Genomic DNA, 24,263 nt, shown 5'->3' with positions numbered 1-24,263 from the left:
AAATAAGGAAAAGATGAAGCACATCATACTTTATCATGAGCCTTTGTTGTTGACTGTGATAAAATACTCTGATTAAAGCAACCTCATGTAGAAAGGATTTTGACTCATAGTTACATGACATGGTCCATCATGACAGGGAAGCCTGGTGGTAGAAGCCTGCAGCTGCTCATGCAGTATTCTGGGTCAGAGGAAGCAGAAAACAGTGACTGCTTGTGATCATCTAGCATTCTCTTTCATTCAGTCCAGGATCCTAGCCTACAGGAATACCTGCTTTAAGGATGGATCTTCCCACCACAGTTAAGACTAATCAAGATTATCCCACCATCGAGTACAGGGGCTAAGCCAATCTAAGTATTCCCTCACAGGCACGGCCAGAGGTTTGTGCCTTGGTGTTTCCAGATGCTTACAAGTTGACAATATTAACCACAACACAAGGATTTTTGGTTTTTACAGAAACTATCCATTGCCTGTGTCTAGTCCTAAAAAAGAGAGCATACAATTCTATTTGAAATTTGAGCCCTGGACTGGGGTCAGTTCCATGGGGCATGATACCTGCCTGGCCTGTTATACTTTCAGCAGGAGGCAATGTTTACTTTCTGCTTTGCTTTTCCTAGATAAAAGAAAAAGAAATCCTCCCTCAGAGTCCTTTCAAGGTTTCCGTGTCAGAGGTCTGCTGGAAACATCATAAAGTCTGTTTTACAAGAAATGTATTGTTAAGAGAAGTTAGGAAATAACCAAACATGAATGCGTTTTTCAAGAATGCCAGGTTTGGACTAACCTTAAAAGAGCAAATGGTTCTATAAATTTTTAATCTTGAGCCTTTCCAATCCAAAAAAAAATCTTATAATAAAGCAAATGATTTTCACATCAAATATTGGATTATCTGCCACAAGCAATTAACAGTGTCATGTGACATGCCCTACTTTAGTTCTATTTTATGGCAAAGGCATTCCATTTTTCCACTTCCTTCATCAGAATAAGGAGAAATAAGGAAAGAGAGAAATAAAGAAAGAAAAAAAGGAAGGAAAGAAGGAAGGAAGGAAGGCTGACTTATTGCCTATTTGAATCCAAAGCTGCCATTCAGATAACCAAACTAAACAGTCCATTTAAATAAGTGTCTGAGGGTTGTTTAACACTAACTTGTATGATTATCATTACATATTCCCTTTATAAAATTAAGCATAAAATATAAAATGGTAGAAACTTTGAAGTGTTAGGGATAAAACTTGAATTTCAGATAGTAAGGAGACTTATCTGGCATTTTGCAATACTTCCCAGTTCACCATATTAATTCTTTCCCCCCAATTAAATTTGATGTAAAGCATAAATCCAGCTGAAGTAAAACAAGAAGAGTCTGGGAAATCTCATTTTGTTAAATACTGGAAAAGAAAATAACAATGAAATGCAAATGAAGTTGAACAATCCATAATTTGCAATGCATGATAACACTTGAAAGTTAACTAATGTCCAAAGAGATATTACATGCTGGAATGACAGCAGCTAAACTGCAGGCAAAATGTACGACTGAACTCCTAATACTTCAAGAATTTCTGTTTTCCTCTTACAGGGTGGCAAAAACCAGAATAATCCTTTGGTTTTGTGAAATTAGAAGATTTCTGAGGAATTAACCGTCCTTTCCATTTAGTTTGTGTTACAATAATTCTGACATGCGCAGTCATCAGTCACAAGCAAACTTCATGCTCCATCCTCGCTACTTCCATATTCATCTGGTTTTTATTCTATTTATTGAGCGCTACATTTTTTTCCCTTCTCACCACCCAACTCTTCATCTGTTTTAGGTCAATTTGTTAATGTAGCCTCATTTGTGTTAAATCCACTGAAAAGAAACAGCAAGTCTCTATACGCATGCAAGCTTTGCTGTGTTCTGCGAAGTGTACAGAATAAAATTAATTCTGTTTCCACGGTGAGTAAACACCAAATGAGGTTTTCTATTGCTTTTTCATAATAGAGAATTTTAGTCTTGCCTTCAGGCCTTTATCGTAAAATAAAACAAGTGCTGTTTCCATGAACTGGAAGCTAAGATGCCAGTTCAGGAGGCTGGGCTGTCTGGAGGTCTACAGCATGGGTTTGTCCACTGGGGATTCAGCAGGCATCTGCCAGCTCCCTTCACTCCTGCCCCTTGAAATCTCAAACCATGATTCTTATTTATGTCCCTTAGACTCTAACAGGATAAGTCATATTCCAATAACTTGCATCCAGGATATTTCTAGTGATGCAGTCAATACCTATCAAAAGCATGCTTTGCCATTTATATTTAAGAAGCTTTGATTTATAAAATAGATTAACAGACAACCTTTGAAAATAATTTCCACCTACTGACACTTGAACACTCTGGGAATTACAATCATTACTAGTTCTGACTATTTTGAGAAAGAATTTTTATTCTAAACATTAAGGAAGGCTTTGTTCAACGGAGAGTCTCTAATTTATGTTTAATTGCCTGGTGTTTTCTCAGAGTCAATTCTCAGTCAACACATATGAATGTCAGAAGTAGGATATAAACCATTAGAACCCGGATGTAGACACCCACACATGCAGGCACAAACCCACGCACATGTACAGGGGCACAGACACAATCTTATTTTATATACTGGCTAGTACTCTTATCAAGGAAAAAGTGAATAAATTGAAATCATCTGCTCATACAATCTGAAGTTTGTTTCTGTTCATGAAATTACTATTAAATAAGGAAAGATTTTTATTACATATCTGAATAAATATATTAATTCAAGATTATTTTCTAGGTATTTTTCATTTCTATTTGCTTTATGTCTACAGCTCCTTCAAGTACGTACTGAGACTGTGAATTGGCCAGGTACCTTAGGATGCAATCAATCCAACACCAAATAAGAAACATAAGTCTCCAATTATCGTAGAACTTACAGTCAGGAGAAGGCATTGATAATAAGACATTAATAGAATCATTTTAGAAATCATTTGTACTGTGAAAAAATAATGTACAGGGATGCACTTAGCAGTAAGGAGTGAGTGCCTAACCTATATGAGATGAGAAACAGCTCTCAAACCAAAGGGCACTGAGCTGAGATTGAGTTACATTACAGAGAGTAGACATTATTGGACTCACAGTGTTCTCGGCAGGGAGAACAGGAAGATCCTGTTCCAAAATGTAAGGATTTTTGTATATTCAAGGAACTTGGAATTGGGGAAAATGATGATCAGAACCCTAAGAGGGATAGATTTGGTAGGGTCTGAAGATTAGAAAGAGTTCAATTTTTTATTCCCGTTTGTTTGGGATAGTTTTAAATGTCATAGCCTAAAATCATCTGAGAAGGAAAACCTTAACTAAGAAACTACCAGATTGGATTGGTCTATAGGCATGTTTGTGAGGCATCATCTTGATTGTTAATTAATGTATGAGGGTCCAGCCCACTGTGGGTAACACCATTCCCCAGGCATATGGTTCTGAGCTGTATAAGGAAGCTTACTCTCTAAGCTGGAACTGGTTAGCAAGCCAGAAAGAAGTTTTCCTCCATGCTTTCTATTTCAAGTAGCTGCTCAAATACTTACCCTGACTTCCCTTAAAATTAGACTGAACCTGGAAGCGTATGTCCAATGAATCCTTACTTCCTCTGTTTCTTTAAATATTCATATTTGTTACAGTGATGGAAAGGAAACTAGAGCACACATATTATGCATTGTGATTTATGCTTGAAATTCTTCTCTGCTTCTGAGATGTAGCAATAGTTCTCACGGGAAAATGTATACTACAGAGGACTGAGACTTCAAGGGATCCAGACATCCTTTCGATTAATTGTGTGAGTTACAATCATTTAATATTTATACATCACAGGACAGATTACTTGTGTGACCTCTAGTCAGGGTCCCTATGTGGCAGGCACAGCTAACAGCAGCACGGTTTTCAGTCAGAAGGATATACCTCAAATTAAGTCTTGCGGATACTCAAGCTGTGTCATTTCATAAAATGAAGTATAAATAATACAAAGAAATGGGCCTATTGGCTCAGTTATATTTGACATGATTAAGTTAGACTATAGCAGACATCTGTAAAATACTCAGGAATCCTAATATGTGGAGAGTGGAAAGATAACCAACCCTGGCTCAGAGCAGTCAGCAATCACACTGAGAAATGATGGCAAGTCTATCTGCACTGCATATAAATGTGAAACATAATGGGCTGTTGCCTAGCAAAATGCTTTGTCACGCACAGTATTTCCGATTGTTGCTTGGTTAGAACTTACGGTGACTGATATTTCTAATGAGCATTGTCTAAATGGCACATTTTATGAGCTTCAGTTCTGTAAATGATCTTTCTAGTGATCATGAATTCTTGACAAGCTGAAACGACGAAGGGAAACCAAATCACCAAGGTGAAATACATCTCTTGAGGCAAGGACTGGGAGGGAAAAGTAATAGCCACAAAGCATCCGGCACTTATATAGCTCTCTCACTTCTCTCTATAGAGACCAAGCAATGAAGGCCACCGGTCTACTTCATAGTGGAGAAACCAAAGCTCACATGTGTTAGGAGCTTGTTCATTATTACAAAACAAACTAGGAAATATTAACAATGTTGTGGTACTCACATCTGTGCCTGCATGTGGACCCTGAGTCTCATCTATCGAATCCAACAAGGTCAAAGGCACCAATAAAGAAACTTCAGTAAGCATTCAGAGGGAATGATGCAGATGGCAAGCTGAAGAAGCTTGTACAAATGTTTCCATGTGTCCTTCATACCATTTCCATCAGAATTAAATTTATCAAGATCTCAAATTAAGGCTTCTACAAAGAAGGCAACATGTATATGGTCTCTAAGTCCTCCAGTCAGCATCTTTATTACCAGCAACATTTTCATATTTTTGTTCTCATAATTTTTGTTTTTTGAGACAGAGTTTCTCTATAGCTTTGGAGTGTGTCCTGTCTTGTAGAACAGGCTAGCCTCGACCTCACAGAGAATGACCTGCCTCTGCCTCCCGAACGCTGGGATTAAAGGTGTGTACCACCATTGCCCAGCTTGTTTTCATAATTTTAATACCATACAATTACCAGATTTTGCTCTTAAACTTATTCACATTAGAGGACAAATGATGCATAACAAGTAGATAAGTTTAAAGATAGATATGAGGATAAGAAATTTAAATTAATGAAACTGGTCTGTATTTTTATAGATTAATAAGCAAATTAAAATTAAAGAAATTCAGGGTCTGTCTCTGGTCCTGAAATCAGTCTTCTGAAGAGATTCTCTGTCTGCCTCTGGAAAACCTGTTTCAGTTGCCCGTCTTGTCTCCCTTATGTCTTGTTTCCCTCCTGTCTAGTCTGTCTTCCAAAGCAGACTTTGACCTTTCTCATATCCTTAATGCTAAACAACCAACCTACAGTTGTCTCATTCCTGATCTTTCTCCAAACTACCTTTATATCATCTGATGTTAAAATCATAGCCAGAACCTGGAAACAACCTAAATGCCCCTCAACCGAAGAATGGATAAGTAAAATGTTGTACATTTACACAATGGAGTACTACACAGCAGGAAAAAATAACGACATCTTGAATTTTGCAGGCAAATGAATGGAACTAGAAAACATCATTTTGAGTGAGGTAACCCAGACCCAGAAAGACAAGTATCACATGTACTCACTCGTAAGTGGTTTTTAAACATAAAACAAAGAAAACCAGCCTAGAAATCACAATCTCAGAGAACCTAGACAAAAATGAGAACCCTAAGAGAGACATACATAGATCTAATCTACATGAGTAGTAGAAAAAGACAAGATCTCCTGAGTCAATTGGCAGCATGGGGATCTTGAGAGAGGGTTGAAGGAAAGTGGAGAGGCAGGGAGGGGAGCAAAGAAAAATGTGGAACTCAATAAAAATCAATTTTAAAAAGCCAGTTCAGTGTTTTGTTTTTTAACAGTAAATATTACCAGCAGTGTGTGATGTTAATAGTCATAGATGTTCGTGCAGAGTCTCAATTCTTTCCAAAAGACTTCAGAAAAGACAAAAACCACCAGTAAAGAAATGGGATGCAATATAAGACATTATTCAAAAATAAATAAAATAGAAGATATTTTAAAGATTAAAGTGATTCAAATTTAAAGTGCAAACCACCAGACCTGGTTAAATTCTTTTTCAAATTCCTTGAGTTTTCTAACTATAATATTAATTTGCTAATATATGTATTCAAATATATTCAAACGACAAATGCTTAAGAAGCTTCTATTCTGTATCTGATCAACGTCTTAAGTTCCAATGAAGTAAACAAAAAGGATAAGATTTAGTCCTCCATGCATTCACAACCTAGTGCATTTAATGATTCTTATTATTTAGCATACATAATTTACTAGGTTAATGACCTGTACATTTTAGCAACCTGTCACATTAACCAACTGGCAATCTCTTCCACACCTGTGCATTTTATTAGTATTATCTCCCAAGTAAAATAAATTTCCTGAGAATCTGAAATCACATCATCAATGATCAAACACATAGCTAATATCACTTGCTACAATATTCAAAAGATTTAGAAAGCATAGAACTAACCTTATGTTTTATATTAACAACTAATTTTGTAGATCATCATACCAAAAAGACAGAAGGGACCACACAGGACAGATCCTTAGCAATGAACATCTTCTATAAACACTGCATTATATTTTATTTGATATATGCTGTTTTCTAATTAAAACATATAGCAGGCAATTTTTCATTTAAATCTTACAGTTTATAGTCTGACCAAGCAGAAATATAGTTTATACTAAAGGAGTTTCTGAGCAGCACAAAATTAAACACTATCATTTTGTCAAACATCAGCAAAGAAGGAAAATGAAAGTGAGATACATCTTATGTTTTAACTCAGAGTTCATAGCTTTTAATGACCGTGACTTGAATCAATGCTGTTACACTTTAGATGCTCAGAAACACTTGCTATGAACATAATGTAGGAACACTGAACTCTGGGTTGATGACCTGGCTCCCAGGTCTTCAAATATATGTTTACCTTCATCAACTTGGGTGTCTTCTCTTCTAAACATGGCCTCAAATTGTCCAGCACTTAGTGATTGAATAGCAGTGCACAGCCAATACTACAGGTAACATGTCTGTGGTGACACACAGTATCCTTCTGCCAACACTGAACACAGATAAATAAGCACCCCATGTGTGACTTCCAGTAGGAAGATGCTAATTGCAACAGTCTATAAAAATGAACTGACTCAGTTTTCTTTAAGGTGCTAACAACTGGAGTTGTGCTAGTTAGTACATGGGCAACACAAATTTTGGACTTGTTTTTATTTTTTTGTTTCTACTTTCCATCTTCTACTTTTAGTGTGGGTGTAGGTCATAATGGTAAGGAGATCATGATGTGAAATGCCCAAATAATCAAAAAATACCTAAAACAATAAAGTCACAGTGTACAGACGTATTATTATTAAGTGCCCTATATTATGCTTCACAAACCTTAGTGTCCACAGGTCACAATGACAATCTGAGCAGAGAGGATTGCAAAGCCATCACTTTATAAACTCAAACAGATGCAAATTCTCTTAGGCCTATGGTTTGGTATCCTCATTTCACTTATGAGGGACATAAAAAATGGGGATTTTGTGAGCTGTTCTAGCATGCACAGCCAGCTAGTTGGAAGCCTCCACTAGAAGTGTCCTATGGAACTGGCAGCTTTTCTCAATTTAGTTGAGAGCAAGCTTATCAAGAAGCCTCCAGCCAAAACCCCTGGTAATCTTAAATGTTCTTGTTTCATTTCCTAAGTCCCTGCTTTTCTTCCCAATATTTTCTGCATTCAACATTTGAAGAAAAATAATAAGAATTTGGATAAACATGAGTCCTAATGTGTTACAAACCGAGCTCTGTAATCAGCAGCTAATGCTGGCATCAGGACACATAAATAAAGCAACCACAGTGACAGACGGAGTGTGCAGTGTTACTCTTCATTGTCAATTACCTTCAGATACACACACATCTTGGAAAGCCTGTGAGGGTGTTCCCCAAAAGGATAGCTGTAAGATGAAGATGTAACCTGTAGGTGAGTAGGTGGTCTCTTTGGGGATGGGGGTGGCCTAGATATAAGGAGATCTGAGAAAAGAGTGGGTCCTGCTGCCTTCATTATTTCATAAAGGTGTGAACCAATCACTACCGCTGCTAACATCAGGCTCCAGCTTCTTCAGGTATCCATCTTTATAGATTGATCAGCAGTGTGTTTCTTTGCCTCTCCAGTGTGCCACTGGCCACCGTTAGAGCACTCAAACTCTATTTTGTAAGTCAATTATAAGTTCTGTTTTATAGCAATATTACAGAAAATTATCTGAGAGCAGATTTTAATAATAAAAAGAAGATAAAATAATATCTCTTGTGCCTTTATTTTCAAGAGAAAATATGTTGTTGCTAGCTTTAGGAACATCATAGTCTCTGTGAGGAAAGCTCAACTAGGAGAATGGTTCTAAAACATCTTTAAAATGCTTAACCCCATGTCTTATTCTATCTAAAACAAAATAGGACTGAAGACATCTGACTAAATTTTACCAATTGCCAAATTAACAATTTGTCTGTTAGTGTTACTGTTGCTGGCTGTGACTTTGTCATCTTTACAGCAGTAGATATTAAATCAGCTTAGCATGTTTTCTAGAGCTAAGTCATTCATTCTTCTTTTTTCTAGATTTACAGTTGACATATCATTTGTTAAATTACATTGATAGCTGTATTCTTTCAAAGATCATTTAGAGCCTTTAATAGCGCTCTATATGTTATTAGTACAAACCTCTCCTTACCACTTCAAATGTCACATGAAACAAGAGCCAAAAAGAACCTAACCCTAGAAAAAAATCACTTCTTCCTTAATTTTGCCTCCCTTGTTAATTTAAAATGTTTTAATTCAAAAGTTTGTAGTTTAAGTTATTAAAAGGTAGATGCTATACTCACCTGCAATATTAGATGATAGGAACCTTAGTGTAATCATAAAGACACTGCATTCAAGAGCAAGATGAATTAAGGTACATTCAAATAAAGTTTAGAAGGTTTTGTTCTTTAAAAAATTAAAGCATTTTATTGGATTATTTGTTCTTTTGATGACCAATTTCTTAAGTTCTTTATATATTTTGGAGATCAGCCCTCTGTCTGATGTGGCATATGAAGCTGAGGCAGGATCAAGCTCTTCCCCCTGCATCAAGTCTGGGTGAGGCACGCCAGCATGGGAAATAGGTTCCAAAAAGCCAGCTCAAGTCCCAGGGATAGGTCTTGATTCCACCATTAGGGAGCCCAAAACTGTCACCCATATATAGAGAGACTAGGTTGGTCCCTAGATGTCGGTCTAGAGTCCATATGCCCCCACTAGCTCAGGTCAGCTGTGTCTGTGGGTTACCTGTCATGATCTTGACCTCCCTTGCTCGCTCATACCAGACAGGCTACAATCCACAGCCCCAGAGAAGCTAGGTAAAAAGGAGAACCCTAAGAGGGAGACATGGTTTTTCCTGGGAAAAAGAAATAGATAAGATATCCTGGGTAAACTAGGGGCGTGTAGGGGGGGGGTAAGGGGTGAGGGAGTGTGGAACAAGAGAATGGGAACATTGGTGGGGTTAGGGTTAGCATGGAGGGGAAGAGTAATGAAAGAGAATATGAATAAAGGGATCTATTTTGATGTTAGGGAGAAACCTGGAAACTCCCAGGAATCCACAAGGATGACCCAGCAAAGACTCCTAGCAATAATGGAGAGGGTGCCTGAACTTGCTTTCTCCTGTAATCAGTTTGCTGACTACCCTAATTGTCATCAGAAAGTCTCCATCCAGTAACTGATGGAAGCAGATGCAGAGATCCATAGCCAAAGGACTTGGCCGAGCTCCAGGAGTATAATTGAAGTGAGGGAGGAGGGATTGTACATTTTAAAGGTTATGACCTCACAGGCTGTACTTCTTCTGGTCTGGTGAGGAGGTCTACTCATAACAAATCTTTTCTTTTACTTTTTGAGAATTTCATATATGAATACTGTTTTGACATCATTCTCTTCTCTCTCTCTCTCTCTCTCTCTCTCTCTCTCTCTCTCTCTCCTCCCACCCCCCACACACACATCACTACAATTTCTCCCAGGTCCCTCCCACTCCTTCTCAAGTAGTCTTTTAATCTTTAATTATAATTATATATATATATATATAATGTTTATATGTATATAAGTTTATAGACACAACCTGCTGAGGTAACTTAGTATTTTTCATATGTGTTGAAAGATATTGACTAATCAGGTATTGACTAATCTCTGAAGGTTCATCCCTAAAAAAAGACTGATTCTTCCTCTTTCAGCAACATATAGCTCTTCTAAGGGTGAATCCTTGTGAGATTTCTCCAGTCCATGTTGGTATGCCAATTGACAATGTCATTTTTAGGTTTTGATTAGGCAACAATATTGTTGACATTTCCTGGGTGTAGCTTCCTTGTCAAATGTAGAAAACTCAGTCAAAGCAGATGTATCAGCCTAATCTTCTTGTTCTTACCATTTCCAGCCCTTCTTCATGGTGTTCTCCTGTAGGCATAGGGTTTTTGTGTAGATGAATCAATTGATGCTGTAACCCCACTGTCAATTGCTCTAGGCATTTTGGCCAGTTGTGGCTTAATAATGATTAATTGACTCCCCTACATAACTCTATTCTCTTGTTGAGAACTACTCTTCCTGCGTTTTATTTTCTATCTATTTTGAACTTTACTCCCCACTTAAGCTTCTCTACATATTTCTATTTCCAAAAGGTCTTTCCACTAAACAGCCTTAACCACTTATATCTTACTGTTTGTCTTACATCTTACTCTCATTTCTCCTTATCAATTGCCTCTATGTCTTTCAAAATAAGTGTCAGCAAATGCTAAGTCTTCAATACATATTTACTATATGTGTGCATGGATGAATTAATGAATTTCTGTATTCTATATTCTCTATACTTCCTCCCACACCCTATCCCACTTCTTAATTGATCCACTGGAACATTATTTTCACTTCCTTGCAAAATTCATAATCAGCTGAGGGGCACCATCACTGCTATAACTATAATACTTATAATACAAAGAGAAGATCAAAAATTAAAGATAAAAATAAATGAAAGAGAACTACCTTTTCAACCGACTGAAATCAGTGAAATTAGAAACTTACAAATGAGTTTACCTTTGGTTAACTAAAACTGACAGCTTTCTTAGACTTATTCTGTACCCATGTGCCCTGTCTTTGAATAATCAACCAGATTAATCAATAATAATCATCACTGGACTGTCTCCACTTCGCACCATGTGCACTGTTCTAATCCAAGATCAATCCAATATGAAGCTTGTATTATGCAATACTATAATGCCACAATGACAACTAAGTTCTCTGTCACAGTGTTTCCATTTTCAAAATGCCCCTGGAAATTCTAGACAGGTTCATATTTCAAGTTGAATACTTCAAATAACAGCAAACTTCCTCCCATGGTGACAGATCATTTCTTACCTGTCTAAACTCAGGTGTTCAGGGTTGGTCAACCAATTTGATAAATGTTGATATTCTTCCTCTCTCGCAAATACTGTTAGGTGATTTATTTAAAGTTCTACAGAAATGTAGTGGACCATGTTTTAAAGATTCAGATAAGTATGTTTGGAGGAATGACTATCTGATTGTTAGAACCCTAGGCAGTGAGAGGTAATAAATGACTGAATTGAATGTGGAGCCAGGAGTAAGCAAGAAACCAGCTTTGGCCTGATGCCCAGCACAAAATACAAATTTAAAATACCAGTTTAAAAGTCAGAGCGAATGGAGCAGGACCCATCTACCTCTCTGGCCTTTCCATCTCACCTCCATCCTTCTGTTCTCACACTACTGGGATGGAGTGTGCTAATATTCCCAGCTGCTGTCTTTTAGTTCTGTCTCTTACTTCTGGATCTACTCTTGGTGTCTTGAGATTCTATATGCTTCCATTCCTGAGCAGAAAGACCCTCCAGACCAAATCCAAAGATGCTCAAATTCCTATTCTCAGGGAAGGTGTCATAGATAGGAAAAGTACCTCAACTGTTCATTCTTATTATTCATTCCCACAGCCCTATGCTGTTTTCACATCCTTTCCTTTACTCACAACCTACTTCCTCTGGATTTCCTTGTCTACTCATTCCTCACCCTAAGTCATTCTCCGACTTTTAAGTTCTCCTTATAAACAATCTCTCATAGGTACTCTGTTCTTAACACACACACACACACACACACACACACACACACACAGTCCTCTATGTTATAGTCCCTATTTAATACTCTGCTTTCCCTCAAACAGGCTCAAAACAACCTTTCCTTATTGCCCTTGTCTTTCTTAAGCCACATGAAATACTCAGACAGCTCATACTTTTCCTCCAGCCACTTTTCATGTCATTAGCTTCTTGCATTCTTAAGAAACTTAAGCCATGCCTATAAATTCAAATGCTTGTTTATGTTCCTGCCATCTGGTTAGTCCTCCTCCTGTACATCAACCCCTGGGACCTCTTTGCTATTGCTATAGTTTGGGTGTTTAAATTTCCTTCAAAGGCTTATGTGTGGAAAGGTGTGGTCACTTAGCTGATGGTACAACTGGGAAGTAGTAGAACTCTGAGGCAGGGCCTATCAGAAGGAAAGTAGGTCATCAGAAATGTGATGTAAACTCCTGAAGGGAGTGCTCAGACCTGCCCCTCCTTCCCCCTCCCCCTCATTCTCTTTCTCCCTTTCCTTCCTGTCTACCTCAGTAAAGACACTTCAGTCCAGTATGTTTTCTCCTCTGAGAAGGTGTTTATCACATGCCCAAAGTAGCAAGGTCAACCAATTGTGAAATGAAACTTCTGAAACTAAGTAAAAAGATTTTTTTTTGTATTCTTGTCTTAGGTGTTTTGTCTCAGTGACAGAACCATAATGACTATAGTTATGGCCACTAACAGCTATTCAACAGCCTTCAGCTCTAAAGCTATTTTCAGTGTTATGGAGAAGCACATACATGCTCATACATCCTTAGTCCCCCCGACTTTGATGGTTCCCTTTCTTTTTCCTGGCCGCCTACTCTTAAAGCTCCCCCCACAACTGCCTTTTTCCAGGAAGACGTTAAAACCTTAAATTTCAGCTCCTTGTTTTCAAATACAGTATCTCTGTGGATCTTTCACCCATTATTACACAGCATTTTTTTTAACTCTTTGGAACCTCCACTCTTCCATTTTCTCCCAACTTACCTTTTCCTCCTCCCCTTCATTTACTTCTTGTCCCCTTATTCCCACAATGTCCTGACTTTCTGAAATGAGTAATCATCCTTAATTTTCATTCTTTCCTATTCCCAGTCACTCATCAACATATAACAATCCTGATTCCTGGAGACAGCTCAGATTAAACTTTCCTGACAAGAGCCTCAAATGACTTTTTCACTGTTAAATGTAGTGGACATTTTTTTAATTCCTTTCTTCACTGTTTTCAATGTATTTGCTTCTGTAATGCCATAATTTTACATCTCCTTCTACCTTTTAAAACATACTTTCTCTTTCTACCACTTCTTAGCTATACCGTGTTGTAAGGAAGGGGCGCTTGCTCATTCTGGCCACCCAGAATTGAAATAATCACACAGAAACTGTGTTAATTAATCACTGCTTGACCCATTAGCTCTACCTTCTTATTGGATAACTCTTACATCTTAATTTAGCCCATTTCTATTAATCTGTATATCACCATGAGGCCATGGCCTACCAGAAAAGTTTCAGCAAGTCTATGTACAGCGGTGGTGGCACCACGACTTCTCCTGACTCTGACTTCTTCCTCCCAGCATTCAGTCCAGTTTTCCCCATCTAGCTCTCTTCCCTTATAGCTCTGCTATAGGCCCAAAGCAGTTCCTTTATTAACCAATGAAGGCAACACATAGACAGAAGGACCTCCTACACCAGTACCATATATTTACCCTGAATGGAGATGGAGGAGGAGTGAATGGGGAGGGAGTAGATGGAAAAGTGGAGGGAGGAGAAACTGGTTTGATATGTAAAATAAATGAAAAAGTTATTTAAATAAAGAAAAAGAAAAAACTGACCATACTGGACCCTTTTTCACATTTCATAAATGCTCTCTTAAATAAATCAACACTTTTCTCACTTTTCCTTTCCAATAACAAACTTCCAAAAGTATATATTCACTTATTCTTGATCCTGACCTCCTGATAAGAAACCTGAATAATTTTTGTACATCTCTAACTAGTAATCAAACATGTCATGTCCAAAGATCTCCCTTTCCTTTATCTTCTCTGTCACGAAACAGCAAAGTACCACCTATATGTAGCTCAGCAGAGAAACAGGGGTCATCATACAAGAGTCCACTTCCTCAGTCTTTGCCCTACATTATTAACCAATAAACTTAGGAAATCAAAGCTTCTTAGTGTCCCTGGACGCTGGCTCCATTCTGCTTAGAAACACCATCAACATTTTCTCTTAGATGCACTAATTGCTCTCAGAATCTACCAAAAATAAATTCTTATTAAAACAATTGAAACTTTCTGATACCTAAACAGGACTTCCCTATGCAACTGATCTCTATGCTCTGGATTTTGCTTCTGCTTTAGCTTGCAGGAATCATCTCCAACATCGTTTCCTCATTCCCCACTCTGGCTTTTTGAGCCTGGATCAAGAGCCCACTTGGACTCCTAGGATAACATCATGGTTTGCCAGTTTTGATGGACCCATTATAGTTTTAGCTCATTAGTTCTAATATAGTAACTGACAGCGAATAGGCAATTTAAAATATTTAGTGAATCAGTTTTCAGTGAAGAAGCAAAAAATGAAATGGCATTTTCTCACATAACAAAAATAATTTTTAAGAAGTAAAAAGAGACAGGGAAAGTGGGAATCTCTTGGCAGGAGGAGGATAGACATACTAACAAATGGGGGGAAAGAACCTGCTCATTCAGTGCAAAATAGTTCAGATTGCCACAGTGACTCCAAATACAAAGGTTTTACATTCATTATCATTTTCCTCTTTGTTCCTAAATCCTAGATGATTGATCATGGCCCTGAGGTCTCTTTAAATTCAGAAGCTAGTGGCAAAATAAGTTCAGAGAAGCATAAAAAGCTTCCTTTCCCTTCTTCAACACTAAGGCTTTTTTGCATTATGCTTAAAAGACAAAATCATTTTGCAATACCACTTTTCATAAATCTGTCCTGTTGAGACTTGCTGAATACAGCAAAAATATAAAACTCTTTATTTCACTAGGTTTCTCTGGAGAAACAAGAAAATAAATTTGAAAAGAAAGATTTGTATTATCTGCATAAATCACTGGATTTAGAACAAAGTATTCAAAAGTATGCATGAAATTAAATCTATTCTGATAATCTATGACTAAAGAGTTGCCAAGGACACCCTTTTTGAGAACACTTAAGTGATCAAATATGATACCTACAAACTTAGAGCTAAGAGGACTTGATTCCAAGTCTTTGCCTGAGGCAAGTCACCCCAACTATCTGAAACCCAGTTTTCATATTTGATCAACCTGACTCACAAGGTAAATTCACACATTTAAGCATTTATGTTGACAACCTATTTAAATGTTTCACTTGTCGGTGGCATAGCTGTATACAAAAGAAAACCCCGCCCTCCCAGAGCTTACAGTCTAATGAAAAGTACAAGCAGACACTAAATAAGTGGGTGAATTTCAGTCATAAGGGATCATTAGGGATCACAAAAGCAAAATCAGGGTCAGGGGAGTGATGAATGACAGCACCATGCTGTACATGCTGAGGATGGGAGTCAGGATACTTTGAGAACAGATACTCCCTTTGAGAAGAGACCTGAGCAAGGACCCAGAGAAAGCTGCATCATCACCTATAAGGAGAACATTCTAGCTGGAGAGCTTAAAGAAAATGACTCTTGCATTTTGAGTGGTTTCTGGAATGAGTAAGAAGCTTGTGTTGTTAGAGAAAATTCCCAAAAATAAAAAATAAAAAACGAAAGATATAACAGAAAACGTGGTACTAGATTCAGCCATGCTGCAATATAATTAAAAAGGATGTTTCTCTTGCAAGTGGTCCTTTCTTTATAAATTGTAAGCTCATTGTAGTTTGAGATGGTGTCACTTATTACACTAGTATGGATCATTTTAACCAATGAGCTAATTCTATTTACACATAAATGCACACACATATGTAGACACACACATGAAAACACACACACACAACACACACACACACACACACACACAGAGAGAGAGAGAGAGAGAGAGAGAGAGAGAGAGAGAGAGAGAGTCTTTGTTTCTACTTTCTCTCTAAAGTGATTTGAAGTCTTATATTTCTTCTTTTCCCTACAGAGCAACTACAAAGTCACTAAGTGCAAATGATATCATGTAGATCACTAAATGCACTGGTCTATCTCTAATTTAAAGCAGTAGTCAAGTCCTTGCTATAACTCTAGATGGACCCTTGTGTTGTGGTCCAGCCTCGATGGAATTTGCACATTCCAGGGTAAAGGCATGAGGGTTGGAAACATTAGACAGGAGGAACAGAGATATATAAAAAAAGAAACATAGATGCAAAGTAGAACCAGGAAGGCAATCCAATGAATACTGTATTTGCCCAAACTTATTCTCCATTTACTTATATACCCCATTCTAAAAGGGTGGAAAAAGACAAAAGACTGATTTAACATGATACAAAGCACAAACAATGTTCAATATTCAGTGTATTCTGAGTTAAGTATTCTGTTGGGGAGAGTGCACAGTTAGGCACTATGTACCTCTGAGCCAACTTTCCATTGAGAGAGTTTACAAACAAGTAGCTAATCACAGAAATATTAGGCAATAGGAACAGAGATATGAAAGAAAAGGAATAGAAAAGCAGAAAAGAACCAGGAGGGCAATCCAGTAAATCAGAATTTGGCCATGTTTATTTTCCATATACTTATATACCCCAATACAAAAGTGGGGGGGGATGGGAAGGCAAAGGACTACTTTAACATGATACAAAGGACAAACAGAGCAATTACCTATTTCAATACTTGAAGTATCAAACAACTATATCCTGAGTTAATTATTCTGTTGTTTAGGCAGGACATGCAAGACCACACCTTAGACCAAGCATCCTGTAGCCAGCCACTCTCCTGATCAAGCCTACTGTTATATTCTTGAAGAAGCAGGAATAAGCTTGGATTCTCTGACCTTTGGTCAATCTGGAATGGATCCACTCCTGTAGGCTCCCACAACCTTGTTCTACCCTGAGAGGAGAACACTATTTAGAAAAGGACCATAAGAGAGTCACTGATATAATAAGAGTATTGGGACATTGCCCTGTTCAGTATTCTATTGCCATGAAGAGATGTTGTGATGATGACAACTCTTATAAATTAAAGCAGTTAATTGGGACTTGCGTGCAATTTCAGAGGCTTAGTCTATTATTGTTGTAGTAGGGAGCATGGTGTCATGCAGTACAACATGGTGCTAGAGAAGAAGCTGTGAGTTTTACATATGAATCTTCAGGCAACAGAAAGAGAGAGACACTAGGCCTGGCTTGTTCTTTAAAACCCTTAAAGCCCACCCCTAGTAACATATTTCCTCCAACAAGGGCAAACCTATCCAATAAGGCCATACCCCCAATCCCTCTCAAGTAATACCACGCCCTGATGACTAATCATTCAAAATATGAAACTATGGAGATCATTTCTATTCAAACCACCACAGAAAGGAAGTCACCAACGACAAACAGTTTAGCTGACAAAGTCATGGAAATAACACAGACCTGTACTGATGAGGAAGGAACACTCCCTCTCATCCTTAGCCACCACATCCTAGCAAAGCCTCCCTCTTTGTTTCCTCATTCTCGTCACTGTCCCTCTTGCCTAGAGTTAGATCACTGTAGTGCCTGCTCATCATAGTTCTCCCAAAGCCTCATTCCTTCTAATGCATTTAATAAGTCACTAAGAGCTCTTCCAAAATAGACTTAGAATAAGTTCAATGCGGTCTCAAAAGTTCTTCATATATTCTGCATAGCTCAGAAAATATGACTTATTGTGTAAAACGTCTGTTTCGTACCCCAACAGCCTGAGTTCACAGTGGAAGGAGAGAACTCTGGAAATATTACCTCCACATGTACATCATAGCACATTCTCTATCCCCCCCTTCTCTCTCTCACTTGTCTGTCTGCTTATCTATCTGTCTGTCTATCTAGCTATCTCAATCTATCTCTATCTCCCTCTCTCTTTCTCTCTCTCTCTCTCTCTCTCTCTCTCTCTCTCTCTCTCTCACACACACACACACACACACACACACACACACACACACACATAAAAAAATGTCTTACTGCTGATCCTGATATTTGAGGCTCTGCAGGCTGAAATATGAGTCTGTCTTCAGCTCTTTGTCTTACTCAGGTTTTCTCTCTACCACACACTCTATCCTATGAGAAATGGCTCACTGTTTCCATCTACTTTCCCTATATTCCATCTCATACATCCAGGTTTCCTCTACCATATCTGTCTTTAACACCCTACCTCTGTTTTAAAGCTAATTTAGAATACCTCACTGAGGCTGGAGTGCTAAAAACATAAATGATCCCCAGTTGTTTGTTACCCTCATGCATATATGCAGCTGTTCATTGATCTAGCTAATACTTAATGAGTAACTTTTCATGTGTCACTTAACAATAAGGTATGTTCTGAGAAATGCATTTCTAGGTGACTCCATAACTGTGAAAACATCATACTTTCCTAAACTAAGTTAGTTATGGCATCATTTACCAATACAGTCCATAGGATAACCCGAAGACAATTTTACTACTGGCAAGTCCTCTGTCAATTTGTATGCAGCTATACCACTAAAAAGTCACACCTAAACCATACAGAGTTCATGAAAAGTCATTGCACTGAAGAATCACCATGGCTGACTAAACAGATACATCACTGAAGAGTTCATCCTCATTCGACTTTCTACCTTTTGCACATTCTTGAGAAGGTAACAATTTTGTGACGATCTTATAAAGACCCATGAGACCTGTGAGCTTCATGAGACCCATAACCCTTAACCACTGTGAGCATTGTGAGCATCTCAGACCAAACTTCTGCCTCCTAGCCTGTAGAACAGAAAAATTTATGATGAGAAAAAATGCACTTTGAGATAGAGAAAAAATGTCAGGGTATAAGTAAGAGTTATCCAATGGCAGAGATACAGAGAAGGGACGTGAAGGGGGCAATCATATAGAAATATATGTTCATTGGAGGTTTAGAAAATTGGATGACCTTTTTGAGAAAACATCCAACATATTCTATGTGAGAATCCAAACTTACAGGATGCATGTGTCCAAGGCTAATAGCGTCACAAAAATGTCAAAAAGGAAGTCCAAAAAAGCCATCATACTGCTAACTAACTTGTAACATGAGCATCTAACACCTTAGTAGCCTGGCACTGAAAACTCCACCTTTTCGTAATTCCTGATCTTCAGAGTAATGAATATTTGATCTGGAAGAGTACACAAATATTTTCCCTCTAAGCTCAACATGCTCCAAGTATGTAGTGTTCACAGTTCCTGGTAAAACAGGGTTGATTATGTTCTTGTCTCTGTTCCTGACATTTGAGAAGAACTAAGAGTCGAGTTTAATGGAATATTCAATCAGAATTTCATGTACATTCTGCTGATGTCAGTGGGTTGGCATTAATTACAATGAGAAAAGAATATCTGATGTATCAGGAAGAAAAATCAGCCATGTGGAACAGCACACAGCCTCAAGTTTAGATACGAATTCTGAATCTTAATTCAGAAAACCTGATGTTAATAAAATCAACACCCTGAAAACTTTTTGACCTTCAGATAAAGCCTTGCTGGTGTTTTACATTTATTCCACAATATACTAGAAACAAAGAAAGTATATGCTTGCCTCCCTGAGATCTTGTTCGTTCTCTCATATTTTATGGGGAAATGTGTTTCAGTTTCTCAGCAGTACTTTCAGAATGGTGTGACCAAGGACACTCAGTCGTATTTCTTTGGATTGCAGATTATCTGAAATGATCATCTTTTCAAGTACAGTGGATATTAGAAAGGCAATGGATGTTTTCATGCTGTATAAAACTTCCTCCAATAACCATCCCCTAGTGATATATTATAAATGAATAACCCATGCAACTCATACAGAAAATCGTCTCATTCTAACAACCCAAAAGCTCAGTGTTCTAGAAGTTCTTAGTACTATAGACAGACTTACAGCTCATCTTGCTCACATATATGTTCATGTAGACACAAATTCAACACACACACCTATTAAACACTCTCAGATACTTAACTGATCAGTAGATTCTGAAATACAGGGAAGACAGGTAGAAATAGAATAAATTATACGTTGTGAAATGAGTATAGAGAAAACCATAGAAAATAATATAGAACAAGCATAATTATGAAGCAAAAAAGACTGGAGCCAAAAGGGAAAAGGGCAACCCAGAAAATATTTGCCAAAATTTTTTTTCCTAGAAAAAGTTTGGATGACTAAGGAAGTTTGAAAGGGCGAGTAGGCTCAAGCCTGAGTTCTCTAAAGCACCAATACATAAAGCTAGTATTCAACACTATACCAATAAAAATCTCTCCAACAACATGATAGAAACTCTGTTTCAAAAATAAATAGAGAAAAGAGGATATAAAACTGAATGGGTGGATGAAAAGTAAACGCTAAGACCAAATAGAATTATACATTTCAAAAGAGGACCGACAAATTATATGACAGTTTTAATTAAGATATTATGAATTACAGAGTGGTTTTTTTGTAGCCTTTTATTAGTTTGATTTCTGCATTTATTCACTTTCCAAACTATTTATCAGGAGCAAAGTATTTTACTAACTGGTAAGATAGAAATAAGTGTGTTAATTTTCTATGTAACGTACCCAAATGGTACTGGTTTAAAAAGAACTCAAGAGTGGAACTCAGAAGATACGAGGCTGATTATTAATCAGTTGCTCTGTAACTGGGTAGATTTGAGCAAGTCATTTGATATCTGTAATAATATCATTACTTGCCAATAAACATGTACTCTATATCACATATGTCCCTGGGCACATTGTTCATGTTATTCCATTTAATATTCCCATCAATTAAGTATATCAGCATTAATCTATAGTGGTATGGATGACAACATTATGTCTTAAAGAAATCAAATAACAGCCCAAATTGCAGTCAGCAAAGGACAGAAGTCAGGGAAAGTCTAGGGTCACTCGTGTGCCTTCTAATATTTTCCCCTATCAAACTAAAACTTCAGGTTAAGGTATACTGTAGTTCTCAAACTTCCATTCAGAATATGAGTTCCCATGAAACCAGGATTCCATTAGGTGTGTGTGTGTGTGTGTGTGTGTGTGTGTGTGTGTGTGTGTGTGTATTAGTGCTTATAGCACATACTTAAAACTCAGAGTACCTAGAAAGGATGCTGATTTCACATCTTCAAGAGACATCAACACAATTCTCAATGCCACCACCTCAACTGACTTTTCTTTGACGTTTGAAGTGAGCTGTATTTAAGTTTTGCATTCTACTTCATAGCATCAAATATGTGTTTTAAACATGAAAATATTTTTTTTATAATTTCAGTGGTTTGAATAGTAATGAACTATTAAACCTTTAATGAAACCTCTTTTCCATTACTAAACACTTGAGTGAACTTAACCTTTAGGAAAGAGTTAGGCTACACCTTGGCAAAGGGCACATACCTAAATGGCTTCTGCAATCCCAGCAGCTTTGAGATGTTCTGCCTTCAGAACAGAGCAGTCTGTCAGACACAATCAAACAAGGAAAACATCGGATGAACTCCCTTTGTTCCAGACGTGGTGATTTTATGCCTTCAGTCTGAAACTACATTAGGGTTTCTGGCAGCTGAAATAAATTGGCTCATTTTAAACTTGTAATGGACTAAAAGCCCTAGATCTGTTTTATAAAAACTATTACAAAACAGGCATTCCCATATTATACTGACATATTTTTATTTTTAACATGCATCCAGGATTTTCTATTTCATTCTTAATAAAAAAAAAATCAGTCAGTCTCAATTCATCACACCCAAGTTTTTCTCTACCCCTTTGTGTCATCAATCACAGTAGCCATTTTTCCTGAAGGAAAATTTAGATATGTTCCTAATATATTCATATATGGTATGTATTACAAAAAAATATGCAGAGTTCAAAACCCTAGACACAATCTTCTGGGATAATACATGATGCTTCTGTCTAAAAGAGAAGATTTAACTCAGAAAAGCAACCTTACAAAACCCTTGGGCAAGTGTGAGACATAGATTTTTCTAATTAGCCAAGTCTATATTCATGTGTGAATACAGATCCACACACTCATATGCACACATGTTTTATCCTCAAAACGATTGTTTAACCTCTTTTGAGATATGATCTCTCAATGGGTGACCTAACACTTACCCATTAGGATAAATTGACTGACCAGCAATTCCCAAGAATCTTTTTGTCTTCCCCCTCTTCAACAATCTGATTATAGACAGAAACATGCTGCCATGCCTGGCACTTTAACATAAAGTCTGGACCTCATGCAAGAACTTTATCCACTGGGCTATTTCTTCAACCTGAGACATTTTTTTCAATACTAAATAGATTATCTATAAAAGAAGATCGCCTGACAAAATTGGGAGCACGGGGGCAGGGGTAGAAGGAAGGGGAGAAGGGGACAGTTGAGGAGAGCTTGAGGGAATGGGATAGTCAAGATGGAGGAAGGACAGATATGAGAGCAAGGAAAGAGATTTTTTTTATTGAGGAAGCCATTATGGGGTTAGCAAGAAACCTGGCCCTAGAAAAATTCCTGGGAATCCACAAGGATGACCCCAGCTAAAACCATAAGCAATAGAGGAGAGGGTGCCTGAACTGGCTTTGCTCTGTAGTCAGACTGATGATTATCTTAAATATCACCACAGAACCTTTGTCCAAAAACAGATAGAAACAGAGGCAGAGAACCACATCAGAGCACTGGACTGAGCTCCCAAGGTTCAGCTGAAGAGTGGAAGGAGTGAGGATATGAGCAAGAAAGTCAGGACTATGAGGGGTTCACCCACTGAGACAGTGTGCCTGAGCTAATGGGAGCTCAGCAACTTCAGCTGGACTGGGAGTGAATGAGCATGGGATCAAACTAGTCCCTCTAAATGTGGTAGACAGTTGGGGCAGACTGAGAGACCACTGACAGTGGCTCTGGGCTTTGTCTCTACTGCACGTACTAGCTTTTTGGGATCCTATTCTTTTTGGATGTATACCTTGCTCAACCTAGATGTAGTAGGGAGGGCCTTGGACTTGCCACAGAACAGTGTGCCTTGTCCTCTCTTAGGATTGAAGGGGGGAAAGGTGGGAGGATATGAGGAGGGAGGAGAAGGAGGAGAGGGAATGGGAATTTGGATTGGTATTTTTTAAAAGCAATAAAATAATTTAAAAAATGAAAAGATTGTACACACTAAATCAGAAAAACCAACAATAATCCATCAACATGTTAGTTGTTCTTTATGAATTAACCACCTGTATCTCCCTCTATTTTGACCATAAGATAAAAGAAATAACATTGTTATTGATTATCAGCTATACTAAAATGAAAGTCTCTTGTAAATAACTGGGGCATTTCCAATTTTTAATTAGGTTAATATAGCATTATTTAGAGGGTTTGTATTGTTTTACTACCTTTTCTAATATGTCAAAAATAATTAGATTTTCTTTGGAAATTATCGATTATTTCTGTAGTGTAACAGTTTTAGGATTTGCATTTTTTTCCTCTCTCTTAAAATTGAGAGCAAGTTTATCTTTGCATAGCAGAGTATCTTTTCCTCCAAACTCCCACCTCTGCAAATTCAGAATTTTCTACTGTTTTTTATTCAATACTGCACAAACTTCCTTCATATACACCAGAGGACATTCTCTGCCAAGGCAGCCTGCTAGTCACCTGAGTAGACCAGGACTTTCCCTGAGGAATCCCAAGGAGGCAGCTAGTCTTGTAGGTAGATTTCTTAGCTTGGGTAGATCCTGAGGCATGTTCACAGTCTCTTGGGCCAACCTAGATAGAATGAGACAATTTCAACATCAGAAGTATTGAATCAACAAGTGTACTTCTGCTTGTTCTCCTCCCTACCAGCCTCATCCCATACTTCTAGTCTGTGATTTTCCCAGAGGCTTCCCAAATCTGCTTAACCTATAACCTTACATATGAGAAATAAAGAGAAGATTAAGAGTAAAACTTTTTCTCCAGTTTCCTGGTATGTGACTTTTCTGTAACCAATGGCAAGGGCCAGATGCCCAATAACATCACTATTGCTTTCTTT

The 24,263-nt window shown here is 37.7% G+C and overlaps 1 long non-coding RNA gene across 1 annotated transcript in view; it reads right to left on the bottom strand.

Annotated features, from left to right (window-relative positions):
• The window catches only part of LOC125388247 (uncharacterized), a 30,361-nt gene extending 6,361 nt beyond the window's left edge, over nt 1–24,000 (bottom strand). The window contains exons 1-2 of the long non-coding RNA XR_007228160.3: nt 23,888–24,000; nt 21,661–21,823 (exon numbers count right to left, since the gene is read on the bottom strand). This is a non-coding gene — a long non-coding RNA (uncharacterized LOC125388247). The remainder of the gene's footprint in view (nt 1–21,660; nt 21,824–23,887) is intronic.
• Between the last annotated feature and the right edge of the window lie 263 nt (nt 24,001–24,263).

Source organism: Myodes glareolus, chromosome 6, assembly GCF_982192425.1.
Source record: "Myodes glareolus chromosome 6, mMyoGla1.1, whole genome shotgun sequence".
NCBI classification, from domain to species: Eukaryota; Metazoa; Chordata; class Mammalia; order Rodentia; family Cricetidae; genus Myodes; species Myodes glareolus.
This window is presented reverse-complemented; position numbering and strand designations above follow the sequence as displayed.